The 16,263-nt window shown below is 41.6% G+C and overlaps 1 long non-coding RNA gene across 2 annotated transcripts in view; it reads left to right on the top strand.

The window, feature by feature from the left end:
* Window positions 1-16,263, top strand: part of LOC132821897 (uncharacterized) — a 59,701-nt gene that overhangs the window by 7,036 nt on the left and 36,402 nt on the right. Inside the window, exon 2 of one of the 2 annotated variants that reach the window (XR_009645366.1) lies at window positions 197-252. The exons of the other annotated variant lie outside the window; for it this stretch is intronic. This is a non-coding gene — a long non-coding RNA (uncharacterized LOC132821897). The remainder of the gene's footprint in view (window positions 1-196; window positions 253-16,263) is intronic. 2 annotated transcript variants of the gene reach the window in all.

Below are 16,263 nucleotides of genomic sequence, written 5' to 3'. Positions count from 1 at the left end.
GGTATTTCCAACATTTCATCATAAATGTTGATTCTTAGTGGATAAATATTAAAGAGTTTGGTTTCCAATTAGTGAGGAAAAATTTATAAGCAATTGCAATATCTATAATCTAAATTCATGTTCACACAAACATATCTAGCTAATGATGGGAAAAATATTTTGAAAAAGTAGTTGCTTATATTGTTTTCTCTAATAGAGTCATATGAACCTTCAGTGGAACATTATAGGAGTCTGAAGGACGTGGACGATGGGGTAAGATGTGTCACAGAGAAATCATTTCATTCTCTATGCTTTCGATAAGCAGCATTGCGAGTTTCTCACCAGACAGTGGTGAAATGCCAAGTGATGAGATTAATACTTGTTAATCACCTTGGTAATGGCACAATTTACCTCTTATTCAGGCTCCCATCTTGCCAAACTCACTAAGTAAGGTCAACATTGGGACAACCTACAAAAGAAATCAGAGCAAGTACCTGGCAGATTTTCCTTACTGTTTACTCCAAATTATATCCGTATAACCTGTGACTAGATTACAGCGCAGGCCATGATCAAGCAGCTCCAGGCAGTCCTCATGCATGGACATTGGCATCTGCCAACTCATCACAACCATCCTGGCATTTCTCCATTGTGTTGGCTCTGTGCTCAGGAAGCATTGACTTGCATTGCAGAGTGGACCAGAAACTAATCTTGAAAAGCTGCAGTGGGCACCCAGCTCACAGAAAGGACCAGGCTGCATCTCAGGGATACTCATGTGCTCTCTTAGTGCTTGTTCACTTAGCAACTAGCTGCAAGCAAATGTTAAGAGAGTAGCCCTCAGTAAACTCCATGGAGGCAGCTCTCAGTCAGGGCGTTCCAACCAAGAGCAGCCTCCCACACCAACCTGGAGAATTGACCTCGGTCAGGCATCTGGTCAGAGTTTTTTCAGTTAGGGAGTCTGTCTCTCTGCAATGCAGGGAGTGGGTCACAGTCAGTATGTTGGCTCTGTAGTGATAGGTCTGGTGTGAGGGCTAACATAGTGGGGAGATACAGACACCAGTCAGGGTCTAGCCTTGTCTTGCCCAAGGCAGTCCTGTAATGTCAGTCCATATGGTCCATCCACAGAAGCTAAGGCAAGGAGAGGACAAGTACAGCTGTTGCTGTGGAACTGAACATTAGCTGAGGATGCCAGATTAGTTTTTAGCACTGGGCCTTCAGGCTGTGGGAGGAAATGCAGTTCTGCTGTGAATGAGACAGCAGGATTTACAGGGGGTGCAAGTACGGTGGTATGGCTGGTAAGAGCATAATGTGAGAGGGGGACTTGTCCACAGTCAGGAGCACCCTGACCAGTATCAAAGTGAATAGGTAAATGACCACACTTGGCATGGTCACCACATATTGCCAGGGGCTGGGTGGGATAGGTAGGCAGGTTGAGGTGTATATGAATGTGTTGGATGGGAATTTGGGGAATTGTGAAGTCTATGGGGTTAACAAGATGGGTGGCCATTAAGAAAGGGATGTAGGTGTTTGGAAGCTCTCTGTTACTGAGGCTGAAATTGGGAGCTATCGGAGGAGGAGCACACACTGTCACTTGAAAGTGATTGATGGGGAAGAAAGTGTTTGTGACCACATTCAGAAAGGGCACAGTAAGTGATATGAGTTCTGAAGGACTGCAGCACACACAGATCATTAGACTTTTAAAGGGAAAGAACATTAGTCTGAGGTCCATGTAATGTCCAGCACACAGGCATGCAAATTCCCTATTCCCTGGTCATCTGACAACATTGGTATTTTGCATCTCCCTAAGCGCAGCCACTAAAAGACAACTATTTGATAGTTACACATTTGTGCACAGAAGGAGCCAAATGTTTGGGTTTTTGAACAAGGAGGAACAAAGATTCACCATGACCCAAAGCCAGGTGTATGCATTGCTCCTCCTGTATCCAAATGGTGCAGTAGATTCACAGCACAGAGCAAGGTTGCATGGGACCATAAAGTGCTGCCAGATGGTGTGAGCATGTATTTAATGTCTACACAGAGAGTGTCACGACCAGATGACAGTTAACAGCAGGAATATATATGCATCAACTGAGAATGCGTTCAAACTGTTTTCATCCACGTCACCAAAGTGCCCTCAATAAGTTTCCTCTTGCTCTCTCTCCCATTATGTCTCAGTGGAGTCCCTGGTTCCGAAGCTGTGGTGGAAGAAACCTGTTGGGTGGCTTGGCTCGTTGACTGTGGATGGGTGACACTGGGTCTTCTAACCCTCCTCAGCTGGAATGTCCAAAAGTGGAACAGTGGAGCTCTTGGACACCTCTGCAGTGTCCTGACTGGGAAGCGCACTGTGTGTGGTTCCACCTTCAGCTGGGTGTCTTCTGAAACCGTGCTGTCTCCTGGTGAGGGTTGGTGGCCTTGGACTGTGATCCCTGCCTCACCCTGTCACTATACCTTCAGTCCTGAGGACTAAATCATGGGGTCATAAACTACAGCTCTCTGTAACTCTCCAACAGCCCCATAAATTCCTAGGGCTAGTTCTCCACAGCAGCCACCAATCTGCCCAAGGAGCCAGACAGTTGAACGTATGACTCTCAGCTCTGATGAAACTCCTGGACAATGAACACCATTGCATTCTGTGTCCCTGTCACCTGCTGTTGTTCCTCCCTGTGAATGTGGATGTTGACCTTGACTGCCAACACTGCCTGAGGCAGAACAGGTTCCTGGTCTCCAGCAGACCTTCCTTAGCCAGCTGTGGAGCGGTTGCAGTGAAGTCCTCACTAGATTGTGTCCCCCATTCTCTTTGCCTACAGATCCCCACCTCACCTCCCAGGTGTCAGCATCTGACTAGATAAGAGAAGTGTTCAGGGAACAGCCTTGCTAATGCATCCTCAAAGGTCCAGGAGGAACTTCTGGGAGAGTCGGAAATTTTTCCACAGAGATTATGGGGAGGCTGCCAGAGCCTGCAATACTGTACATAAAAACATAGAAAATAACAGCATCCCCTGGGGGCTGCTCTACCATTTATTATGATCATAGGTCATCATCCAACTCAATAGTCTGTTCCCACTTTTCCCTCATCCTTTCATTCCTTTAGTGAATTCCACAGGTTCAGCATTCTCTAGGTGAAGCAATGTATCTTCATCCCAAACCTAAATGGTTTACCCCATATCCTTAGACTGTGATCCCCTGATTCTGGACACCCCTGTCATTGGGAACATCCTTCTTGCATTTACACTGTCTAGTCTTGTTAGAACTTTACAGGTTTCTATGAGAGGTTCACCTCATTCTTCTGAACTCCAGTGAATATAATTTTAACAGATTCAATCTCTCCTCTACCTCAGTCCCACCATCTCAGGAATTGCTCCAATAAACTTTCATCGCACTTCCTCTATAGGAGGAGTATTGTTCTCCACATAAAAAGACCAAAACTGCACACATTATTCCACCTGTGTTTCACCAGGGCCCTGTATAATTGCAGCAAGACCTCCCTGCTCCTGTATTCAAATTCTCTCACCATGAAGCCTGACATAGTCTTTGCCTTTTTTTACTGCTTGCTGCTCCTGCATGCTTACCTTCTGTGACTGGTGTATGAGGACACCCAGGCCTCATTAGCAATAAATTGAGGAATGGGAGTGTGTATTCAGATAATAATCCACTTCTTGTTTTTGCTCCCAAAATGAATAACCTCACATATGCTGCATCTGCCATGCTTTTGTTTACTCACTCAACTTGCCTAAATCACACTTAAACACCAATGCATCCTTCTCATAGCTCACCCTCCCACTCAGTGTTTGTCATTTACAAATCTGGAGATGCTACATTTAATTCTCACATCCAAATAATTAATACATATTTTGAACAGCTTGGATCCTAGCACTGATCCTACTGATAACCTGCTAGTCACTGCTTGCTATTTAGAAAAATACCCACTTACTAAAACCTTCTAAAAGTCCAAATCAATCAATTCATTGGCCCCCCCCTCATCAAATGCCTTGCATCCTTGAAGAATTCCAGTAGATATGGCCAACATAATTTCCCTTTTGTAAATTCATGCTGACTCTGTCCAATCCAGTCACTGTTTTCTAAATGCTCAGCGAAGATAAAAGAGAGCGAAGACATCATGGCTAGTGGTTAAAAGTGGTATGCAGTGATTGAGACTGATGGTGTATTAATGTGAGGATCAGAGTTGAAAAGTGTGGCACTGGAAAAGCACAGCAGCTCAGGCAGCATCTGAGGAGCAGGAGAGTCAACGTTTCGGACATAAACCCTTCATTATGCCTGACCTGTTGTGCTTTTTCAATGCCACACTTTTTCACTCTGACTCTCCAACATCTGCAGTCCTCACTTCCTCTCTATTAATGTGAGAAGTGCTGTGGAATGCAGAGTAATACTTAATCAGGTGGCAGGACATGGAGTTTTCAATATTCCTACAGGAGAGGTCCCAGTCTTCCCCAGTCTTCAGGATTCTCTTCTTATAGGGGATGAAGATACAGATTGTTTGCCTCCTCCATCTCTCTATTAAAAGAATAGTGGGAAATGAGTGAGATGACAGTGTGTGCCCCAGATGCTAGCACGGTGCTTATGAGGGAAAGATGGTGAGAGATACTGAAGGCTGAGGAGGCAGCACAGAGTGCATGTAAGGTGAGTCGTGTGAGTTGTTCTAGCAGGAGGTAGAGGAGAGAACAAACGAGGGAGGATGTTGCAATGAGAGTGAGATTGGCCTTTGTGGGAGATGAGTGCAATGGCAGAGAAGGAGAGAGTATGAGGTGGCAGAGAAAAGAGTGAAACTCCCCCTGGCAGAGTGAAAAAGGTCATTGATCTTGTTTCTGTATTTCTGGCAGTTCCTTTACACCCTGGAGATACAACTGACCCAAGTTGTGATCTCAGACTGAGCTGGCAGGGTTTGGTTGTGAGACTTCCACTCTAGGTCCTCCAGGAAGAGGATATCTCTCCACTGGGCCACAACATTTGGACTTTCAGGTTCCTGTTGGAGAACCATAGTGTCATTTTCCTTTCTTCCAACATGTTCATACTCTGTCCTTAACTGACCAGTACAGTTTCAGATTACCATTTCTTGTCTGGTAGCTTTGGTGTGCTGAGTGGTGCAGCCCGGCTCCCCCATCCTCTGCCTCTTCTCCCTGGCCTGTCTGCTCAGTTACTGCACGCTGCTCTATGTCCAGGAGAATATGATTTTAAAGATAGTGCACGTGTAAGGACAATGTTTTTCTTTGCATGTCCGCTGAGTGGCATGCTGTTCTGTGAATTTACTGGGCCTCACAGTGACAAATCCTCCAAAATCCTGAACACAATTCAAAATAAGACAAAAGAATGAAAGATTCATCCCTCAGTTTTTTTTTGTTACTGAAAGAGATACATGGGCTGCTTTACAGTCATCATATTAATGAAAGAAATGTATATCTAAATCTATAATAATTTGGGGTTTTTTTAAAAAAAAGCACCTTTTTTTGTGCATTTAAGTAACCATGACCACGGAGTTTTATTTTCCAGCAACAGGCATAGAGGTTAGGTTTGAGAGCTTTTTTCTAAATAATCCACCATTCAAATGATTTATTTTAAGCTTCTTTTCAGTCATTCTGCTTTTCATGTTCATATAACAATTCTTGGTTGCTATTTTCACGCAATGATCTATGACAGATATAGAGTAAATGGAACTGAAAGCAGAATTAAGAGCCACAGCAGGATTTTGGATGAGCTAAAGCTTAGAGAAGGTCCAGTTTGGGACATTGACCAGAATAACATTGGAATCAGTAAGTCTAAAGTATCTATTGAAGGATTATAAATGTGAACCTGGAATGAGAGTGTGGCTTCTAAAATTTACCAAGTATGTCTCATTTGAAGTTTCTTTAACATCATCAAAATCTGATAGAATTTCTTCCTGAATAGGTAAATGTAAATTGCTTTTCTCTATTTTGATCAACACTGCACTTGCACATTTATTTTGTACTCAATCATTGGGTTAGAGAGTTCATTAGCTTTTGTAACCATACCAAATAATGCTGTGCATTTCAGTTTTGAACGGAGTTTGTCTTTCAGAGCACTTGTTCAATTGCTGTATGTGAGCATTCTCCTATCAAATTAAAAGACCATAAAGCAAATTATGAAAACTGAAGTTAAGGCTTCTATGCCTTCCTTTTCTCAACACGAATGAAAACTTATTCCACCAACTACTTAGTTTTGATTTGGAACCATTTTTAACTCTTAGTCTGAAACCAATGGGATTGGATGACATTCCCACTCGAGTTTGAGTTGGAAGTGCAGTTAATTTTAACCACTTGAACTTGTGAATGCTGCTGGTCAGACTCTCTGTCATTTCATGGCGGTGGAGGATGAAGTCCAGGCAGTTCAATGTCAGTAGAAGGCTGCTGGCAACAAGATTAATCTGAGGTTGGGAGTGAGGTAGGTAGGGATAAGAAGAGCATGGGTGTCAAATGAAACCTGGGGGCGCAGAACACCAGATACTCCTTATAGGGACGAAAGGTAAATACTTGACCCTTGCAAGGAAAATCTTCAAAGCTTCAGCGGACTAATGGTGCCTTGACAATTTGATCTGGAAAAGTCATCCAGTGCAACTCAAGCTGCTGCTGCATTTTGGGAGAGCAAATCTTAGCAGGACTTATACACTTAATGGTAAGGTCCTAGGGAGTGTTGCTGAACAAAGAGACCTTGGAGTGCAGATTCATAGCTCCTTGAAAGTGGAGTCGCAGGTAGATAGGATAGTGAGGAATGTGTTTGGTATGCTTTCCTTTATTGGTCAGAGTATTGAGTACAGGAGTTGGGAGGTTGTGTTGCGGCTGTACAGGACATTGGTTAGGCCACTGTTGGAATATTGTGTGCAATTCTGGTCTCCTTCCTATTGGAAAGATGTTGTGAAACTTGAAAAGGTTCAGAAAAGACTTACAAGGATGTTGCCAGGGTTAGAGGATTTGAGCTATAGGGAGAGGCTGAACAGGCTGGGGCTGTTTTCCCTTGAGCGTCGGAGGCTGAGGGGTGGCCTTATAGAGGTTTACAAAATCATCAGGGGCTTGGATAAGATAAATAGACAAAGTCTTTTCCCTGATGTCGGGGAGTCCAGAACCAGAGGGCATAGGTTTAGGGTGAGAGGGGAAAGATATAAAAGAGACCTAAGGGGCAACTTTTTCATGCAGAGGGTGGTACATGTATGGAATGAGCTGCCAGAGGAAGTGGTGGAGGCTGGTCAATTGCAACATTTAAGAGGCATTTAGATGGGCATATGAATAGGAAGGGTTTGGAGGGATATGGGCTGGGTGCTGGCAGGTGGGACTAGATTGGGTTGGGATATCTGGTCGGCATGGATGGGTGGGACTGAAGAGTGTGTTTCTCTGCTGTACATCTCTATGACTCTATGACTCTATGTCAACCCAAGCTTACATTTATTGTTGAGGCTTTTCCTGGAATCTGGTGGGAAGATCACCCACTGCCAGAACCAATGGTTTCAGCATTGTCAGTCAACAGAAAATGCAGCCAGTACCTTTAATTATTTCTTCACTCTTTTCCTGCTAACTGGAAATAGATAAAATTATCCTTTCTATGTCCTGGTGTAGTTTGAATAGTGACAGGAATAAAAATAAGGATTGCACTGTCTTGGAAATCACCATTTTTTGTAGGTTGTGTGAATGGCTTCCTCCTGTTTTGTCATTGCCAGAGGGCACCAAGTACTTAGTTTTGTCAATTTCCTCCGATCTATTCTATAGTTTCTTGAACATGACCAGACTATTTTTCTTCCTCCTTTGCTGTAGTGATCCATATTCAAAACGTTTGATCAAGCATGTGATATTGGTATTTTGCCCATATTGTCTGTTTATAGAGCCAGTACACAATGAGCATGTGCAATAAATGTTAAACAAGTCAAACACATCCCATAGACAGTTTAATGGAAATAGCAGCAGCAGTGAATGAAGACCTCAAGACTGGCCAGTGTTGATAGGACTGGGCATTGTGCAAGGGTGTGCTGACAGAATAAACAAGATGGACTCAGTGTGTTAATTGTTGGACACAGGGCCATGAGAAAAAGCATTGTTGAAGTGAAAGGGGAGGAAATGTGCAGTGCAACCACCATCAGGTCCCAGACCAGGAGAACTGGATGGGTTTGACTCATCATCAAATCTAGAGATTAACAAGATGGTCACCAGGGAAGATAAATAGGTAACATCTACCACTGGCCCACCTGAGTAATCCCCTTCAACCAAATAGGTTCAGGGGTAAGGCATGACAGAAGGATTAAAACTGCTTTCCCAGATCATTATTAAGACAACTGACTCACAATTTAAAGAGAGGAAGTGTGACATGTTTGTTGGGAAATTTTGGGTAATTTCAGCTCAATATTGATGATTTAAGATTTGGAACTGTATCCGGGCGTATCCATCATGTCGTGAAAAGGTTATGTCCTATATCTTTACTCAAAGAAAGAAAAGGCCTAATAGCTCCACGTCCCAGAGGAGGGAAAGTGGAGGTTACAGTTAAATTCCTGAAGATTGTGCCACAAGACCATGCCAATGAAAGTTATTCAGCAGAATTTAAATTGAATCCCTGAGAATGGAGCATTATAGGTTGATGGATCCTCAGGTTACTGAGCTCCACGTAGGAATGGCACTGTTTGATATCAACATGAGAATATTGCACTGAATCAATACATTATGTCATACACTCCTCAGATACCCTGAAACTCAATAGTAATATTTCTGCTACAATGGTATTAGTTGCTCCTCTTGAAAAGACCTAGAAAACAGTCCTAATTTCTTCCTAACAGAGGATCTTATTGATTGACTGAATGAGGTTCTACTATAGAGGATTTGAGTATGATAACAACCATTCCTTCTGCAAACAGATCATCAAGTGCTTTACTGAGGGGGACTTTCATCTTACAGCAGCACCCTCATTATTTACATATTCAGCCCAAGGTGGAATTATTTATTAAATATTGACACTTTCCCTGCAGGAATGGCCTGCAAAAGGCCCGAGCCATCATCAAGAGGTTTATCAAATGAAACTGTCAATCAATCATGAAAGATAGATCACAAAGGAACCAAGCTGAGGTCTGGCTAAAGTCTTGGAAGACTTGATTGCTAATTGAACCAAGGTGGCAAGAATGTAATGTAACAGTGAGAAGTAAGGATGGAGGCAACAGCTGCTGCACCCATTGCTGTTCTGTTGGTCAGTCCGTGTAGCAAAGCCTGATCATATCCCAAGCGTTGCAGAGGGTTATGCTAACATTGAAAGGTTACATTCAGATATCCACCATTGCCAAGGTCGAGGAATATGAAATTTGGAACATTTATGAAGATTTTGCTTTCTAAGGAACTGACAGTCCTGGGTCCATTCTAGGTCATTAGGTCTTCAGTGGAGCTGTAAGAGAACAGTCAATGAGAAAATCCAAGACACACCAATCTCTGGTGACCCCTGACCAGGGTTCCAGAAGAAACACTAATGAGGGGGTTAAAATTAAAGTCTGGGATAGTCTTGAAATCAGTCATGTAGTTATGCCCAATTTCTTCATAACAACCTGGTGGCACAGTGGTTAGCACTGCTGCCTCACAGCGCCAGGGACCTGGGTTCAATTCCTGCCTCAGGCGACTGACTGTGTGGAGTTTGCACATTCTCCCCGTGTCTGCGTGGGTTTCCTCCGGGTGCTCCGGTTTCCTCCCACAGTCCAAAGATGTGCGGGTCAGGTGAATTGGCCATGCTAAATTGCCCGTAGTGTAAGGTAAGGGGTATGTGTAGGGGTATGGGTGGGTTGCGCTTCGGCGGGTCAGTGTGGACTTGTTGGGCCGAAGGGCCTGTTTCCACACTGTAAGTAATCTAAAAAAAAACCTGTTTAGGCATAGCATCAATTGTTACACAGAGAACAATGAGATAAAGTGAATTGAGAATCTAGACAACATGGTTGCGTTATCATGGCAACACGCTGACCAAAAGCTGAATGTGAGATAACAAAGGATTGTATGAAGTTGATAATTATAAATGTGTTCTGAAAACTGTGTTTCTGAGAAGTTTTTTTTTAAAATAGGTATCCAAGATGACCTTCTACCTTGCACATAATTGAATAAAATCTTTGCTTCCTGGACTTGCGCAACTTGAGGGTTCACAAACGTTTGATTTTCACTGTGACAGGCAAACTGGTGTGTCATGTGCTTAACAAAATGGCTGAAGAAGTAGCAAACCCCACTTCTGTGACCTGTGGCTTGTATCTGTGGTCTGTGGTCAGTATCTCCAGTGAGTCTGTGGTTCAAAATGCCATAGCTCTTGTCTCTCTTAGTCTCTTGTTAGCTTACTAATGTATCTTTTACCATCTCATTTCTGATTTCTACTTTTTTTTTAGTTTTATTTATTGTCTCTAACACTTGGTTAAAATCAGCTACATTCCAATTTCCAGACACAATTGTAAATGTTGTGCATTTTGTATTTTTTGTTAATTCATTCTCAAGGCTGACATTTTTTGGAAAGTTGGCATTTGTTTCTCGGTCTGAATTTGTTGAATAATGGGTTAACATTTTTTTAAAAAAAGAAAGCTCTGCCAGTACTGATGTAATTGATCACATGATGGAGAAACTTTGAAGGAAGTAGTAACTCGTAGACTTTGTTCTAAATTAAAATGTCCATTATTGTTAAAATGTGAATTAACAGTTACCTTGAAGAACCTCCAGCAACGTTTCTTAACAATGTAGGGCACCCAACTTGCTGTAGGTGTAACCTCCACAAAAGCAGATAGTTGATCTGAAAAAGTGACAATGGACTTTCTTGAACTAGTACAGCAGTTTGATACAACGATATGATGGCTTGGCTACTTTGGAGAACAACAAAGATTCAGTGACATTGATGTGGAACTGGAATCGCATATAGACCAATCTGGTTAAGGATGATACGTTTCTCTCCTCCATGGATGTTAATCACCTAGTTTCGATTTTACAACAAACTGATAGCTTCTTGGCTACCAAAGCTAGCTTTTCATATCCAGCTTTTTCAAATTCAATATTAATTGCCAGACTGCCAATTAATATTGGGACTAGTAACCAAAGTATTGTGGAGGCAATAATAAGAGTGAGGGGAATGGTCAACACAATTGATTAGAGTGTGCACGTAGTAATGCTAACAGTGTAGGTTCAATTCCTATACTGGTTGACTGGTAGATTTTTGGGGCCTGTGTCTTTAATAATATAGCATCATGGAATCATGATTAGCAATGAGGATTCAGTGTCATGGGCAGCACGGTGGCACAGTGGTTAGCACTGCTGCCTCACAGTGCATGAGACCTGGGTTCAATTTCTGCCTCAGGCGACTGACTGTGTGGAGTTTGCATATTCTCCCTGTGTCTGTGTGGGTTTCCTCCGGGTGCTCTGGTTTCCTCCAATAGTCCAAAAATGTGCAGGCCAGGTGAATTGTAGTCATTGTTCTAATGTGTAATGTCAGTCAATTACTCTCAGCAAATGTTTACAAATGCCACTGGGACAATGAACAGCTTTTATTTTGTGATGTTGATTGATGGATGAATATTGGCCAAGGCGTCAAAGATAATACCCCTGTTCTTCATCAGACTTGTGCTATAGGAATATTTACACCAACCTAAGAAGGAAGTACTTCATTGAACATCTCATTCAAAGGACAATACCTCCAAGAGTGCAAAACACCCTCATTACCTATTTTATATACTCAGGTACGAGTGTGGAATCTTGTTGGGGATGATGCATGGTCAGTGACAAGAGAGGAGGTGTTTGTTAAAGAGATCAAAGGGTATGGGAGAAAGCAGGAGCATGACACAGTCAGTTCTGCTATAACATGGTAGTTCTGTTCTCATGCAATCCCGTGTTACAAGAAAATCATGTAATAGCAGCACCATTTAAACTAATGGGGCCAGAATCGGATTATAAACAATACATGATTTGAAAGTTCATACTTTAGAAACAGTGCCCCCATTTTTTCAGTTGCATTATAGCTAATTTGCATTAATGAAATGTGCATTATAGCAGAACAACCTGTACTGAATATATTGAATAGTCGAGGGGGCTTTAAGGGCTGAATGGCCTACTCCTCCTACTTTCTATGTTTCTATATTTCTAAACTAACACATTAAAATCCGTGGTTAGACCTTAGCTGGCAGATTGGATCCAATTCTGGGCACCATTTTGAAAAGATGTTAATATCTTGGAGTGAATGCAGATGAAATTTACCAGAATAGTGCCAAGGATGAGGACCTCCAGTTCTGGGGAGAGAATAGGGACATTTAGATTGTTCTCCTTAAAGCAGTGAACTTAAAATGAGGTATAGAGTCATAGAGTCATGGAGATGTACAGCACGGAAACAGACCCTTCGGTCCAACTCATCCATGCCGAACAGATATCCCAATCTAATATAATCCCACCTGGCAGCACCCAGACCATATCCATCCAAACCCTTCCTATTCATATATCCATACAGATACCTTTTAAATGTTACAATTGTACCAGCTTCCACCACTTCCTCTGGCAGCTCAGTACATTCATGTATCACCCTCTGCATGAAAAGGTTGGCTCTAATGTCTCTTTTTTTTATCTTTCTCCTCCCACCCTAAAGCTATGCCCTCTAGTTCTGGATTCCCCCACCCCAGGGAGAAGACTTTGTCAATTTCTCCTATCCAAGCCCCTGATGATTTTGTAAACCTCTATAAGGTTACTCCTCAGCCTCCGACACTCCAGGGAAAAAAGCCCCAGCCTATTCAACCTCTCCCTATAGCTCAAATCCTTCAACCCTGGCAGCATCCTTGTAAATCTTTTCTGAACCCCTCCAAATTTCACAACGTCCTTCTGATAGGAAGGAGACCAGAATTGCATGCGGTTTTCCAAAAGTGGCCCAACCAATGTCCTTACAGTCACAACATCACCTCCCAACTCCTATACCCAATACTCTGACCAATAAAGAAAAGCATACCAAAAGCCACCTTCACTATCCTATCTACCTGTGACTCTACTTTCAAGGAACTATGAACCTGGACTCCAAGGTTTCTTTGTTCAGCAACACTCCCTCGTACCTTACCATCAAGTGTATAAGTCCTGCTAAGATTTGCTTTCCCAAAACGCAGTGCCTCACATTTATCTAAATTAAACTCCAATTCATTGAGTGTTTTTGATGGAATAGATTAGAGAATAAAACTTTGAGTGACAGGACAATTGACAACTAGAGGGTACAAAAGTGCTTGGCAACAAAAATCGAAAGAGGACAGGAGTTTTTTTTAATAGATGCAGTGTCTATCATCTTCCTCTTCACTACCTTAGGGTACAGGGGAATGACAGATGTGATCATGAGTTTATTCTGTGACCTAGAAGGTGTTTCCTGAAAAGGTGTGGTAGCAGATTCAACAATAACATTCAAAACTGCATTGCTCACATATTTGAAGAGGAAAATAAAAGTGTAATGGATAGATGGTAAGGGAGTAGAAATAAATGGGTAAGGGTAGCTTTTTCGAAAACCTTGGCTCAGTGGGTCAAAATGGCTGCCTTCTGTCCTGTATGATTCCATACTTAATTCAATTGTTCAGACCTTTGTATTACAAACAGAATAACATTATCACTTTAAATCAAAGCATTGTGGGGCAAAAGCAGGAAAGAGGACGCGAGCAACGTACGATCAGCCATCATCCTGTTAAATGACAAAGCAGGCTTTGAGGAGCTAAACAGCCACCTCTTGTTTCAAGTTATTATGGTCTACCATACTCTGATATTCAAGATTTTATCATCATGTGTTGGACTTCTATCATTTCTCAAAAGTTTACTCAATATTTTTTAAAAGTAGTGCTTATTAGTTACAAGCAGAGTATTTGAGTGAGCATTTTGAATCTGGTAAGTGGACTGTGCCATATCCTACTCATGTACATTCTGATCCAGGACCAATGGCTAAATGATGCACTTACGGGCATAATAAATTCACTGTCGCATTTATTGGCTTGCCCTGAGATGAGGTAGAAGGGGGCACATTTTCTGAACAAGGGGTACTTTCCCTAATTAATAAAATTCTGCTGTAATAGTTTTAAAAGCATAATTCACTGTGACCTTATTTACCTATTTCTCTTCTCATGTTGCTGGTTTCGTATGTATGTATCATCACCAAATACAACTTTGTTTCTGAAAGCAGATTTTAAACTTCAGCAGATGGTCTGTTTCCAAAATAAAGACTGTGAGTCTTTAATGGAAAAAGTCATTTGAACGGTAATATTTTCCATATATCACAGTAATAGCTCTGCTTTGTAGTAGAGTTATTGAATAGAACAGAAAACTCCATTAAAAACCATATTACCTTAAAAATGGGTCATACATTTTCAGCATTGTTTAAAACTTGTGAATATGTACTAATGGTTAATATGTACTTTTGGTGAATATGTACTTGTGAATATGTAGTATTTTGGTTTTCTTTGTCATTGTTTATGAGCAATTCAGGGTTGGGATTGTAGTTTCTGATGTTTACCCTGACTACCTTAGCAAAGTTCAGTATCTATACATCACATTTCTTGCAGCAATACCAGATAACTGATTCAAGGTAAATATATTTCACATTATCCATAATAAATAACACAGGTCTCAGTATTATAATATTTGAAATACTTTTTCAAACTTAAGATACAAGTAACTATTTTTCTTTAATTCCTGCCTTAAATAACTTGGGGCCAAAGGTTTATGATTATTTCAGTCATCAATATGATGGAAGGCCAGAAATTAGTTGAGGGACCAGTGTAATTTGGGCTTATCCTTATTTCAGTTAGCCTTGATAAGAAGTGCACAGTCCGCATTTTCCAAGGTTATTTCTAAGGGGTTCAAACCAAGGGTGAGATCTACTATATGTTAGTCTTGTGTTTGCATCACCACAGGAATTGAACATATCATTAGTAGTGGTTTTGCTCCTGTGCCTAACTAAAGCTAAAGCATCATTGCAGTCTCCCTCTGACCCTTCACAGCATTGAATCCACCTTTTAACACTTAGGGTCCTATCAAAGATTACTCTGGTCGAAGCATCCCTTTAGTGCAACTTTTATGGAGTCATTGCCCATGGTAACAAGGTTATGTCCTGTCAGCCATTATTTTACTTGCCTGCCAGTTTGCAAGTGAGTGATAGGAAGCAGTCTCAGAAGGGTTCAGATGTGGAAAGGAGTGTCAGAAGGGTCTTGGAATTGGGAAGGAGTGGTGAATAATAACACTTACCTTGGAGAACTTCTTATGTTGTGAAGTGTTGCAGTCCCTCTTCAGCTTTGGTGTCTCCAGTCAGGCTCCTACTAAACTATGGCCAGGTCGTTTGGACACAATATGATTCCAAGTTTTATATGGGCATTTCAACCAGCTGCAGAACCTTGTAACTGGCATTTTCAAGATAGGGTTGAATCCTGAACAGCTAACTCACCTTCTAAATTTTAACTGCCAATTTATCTGTTTTCAAACAGGAAGGTGGTGATGGGATCAACCCTGGAGTCTTGAGATACGCTATCCCCAGTATAATTTGAAATGTTTGTTAATAGTGGATTGTCTTGTTAATTTTAGAATACTTTTTAATACATGATTTATGCATGTTGCTGACTGAAAATGAAAGAAAAAAAATTAAAAGTTGGATTTGTCTCAATTTAACATAACATTTCTCCAGAAACAATCTGAATACTTAAATTCTTCTTTAACAGAGTTTTCTCACATTGCCATCCTAACACAGTTATTTGAATCCACTGCTTTACTCATGAAATCAACTCACTAATGTGCATGAGAATTCTCAATGTGACAAAGCTTGCACAGGAATTCCCACCTACAGTGAAGCAATAATCCATTGCAGATATGATGTTGGCTTCTATGAGAGGGCATAGCTGCGAATTGAGGGGTGATAGATTTAAGACAGATGCCAGAGGCAGGTTCTTTATTCGGAGAGTGGTAAGGGCATGGAATGCCCTGTCTGCCAATGTACTTAATTCAGCCACATTTGGGGCATTTAAACAGTCCTTAGGTAAGGATATGGACGATGATGGAATAGTATAGGGAGATGGGCTTAGATTAGTTCACAAGTCGACGCAACATCAATGGCTGAAGGGCCTGTTCTGCACTGTATTGTTCTATGTTCTAGATATAAAGCAACAGAACCATGCATGAACGTGAGAAAATCTGATGGGATTGAAAATTAGTTGCATTAGCTCAAAACTTGAAGTATAACAGTAGATTTTGCTTTTGGAAAAAATTAATGGGGAGGCCTTGGCGCAGTGGTAATGTAGTAATCCAGAGACCCAAGCTAATGTGTGAGGGACAGGGGTCCGAATCC

This window comes from Hemiscyllium ocellatum, chromosome 13 (assembly GCF_020745735.1).
Source record: "Hemiscyllium ocellatum isolate sHemOce1 chromosome 13, sHemOce1.pat.X.cur, whole genome shotgun sequence".
Lineage (NCBI taxonomy): Eukaryota > Metazoa > Chordata > Chondrichthyes > Orectolobiformes > Hemiscylliidae > Hemiscyllium > Hemiscyllium ocellatum.
The sequence above is the reverse complement of the archived record's forward strand: the minus strand, read 5'-3'. Positions and strand labels throughout refer to the sequence as shown.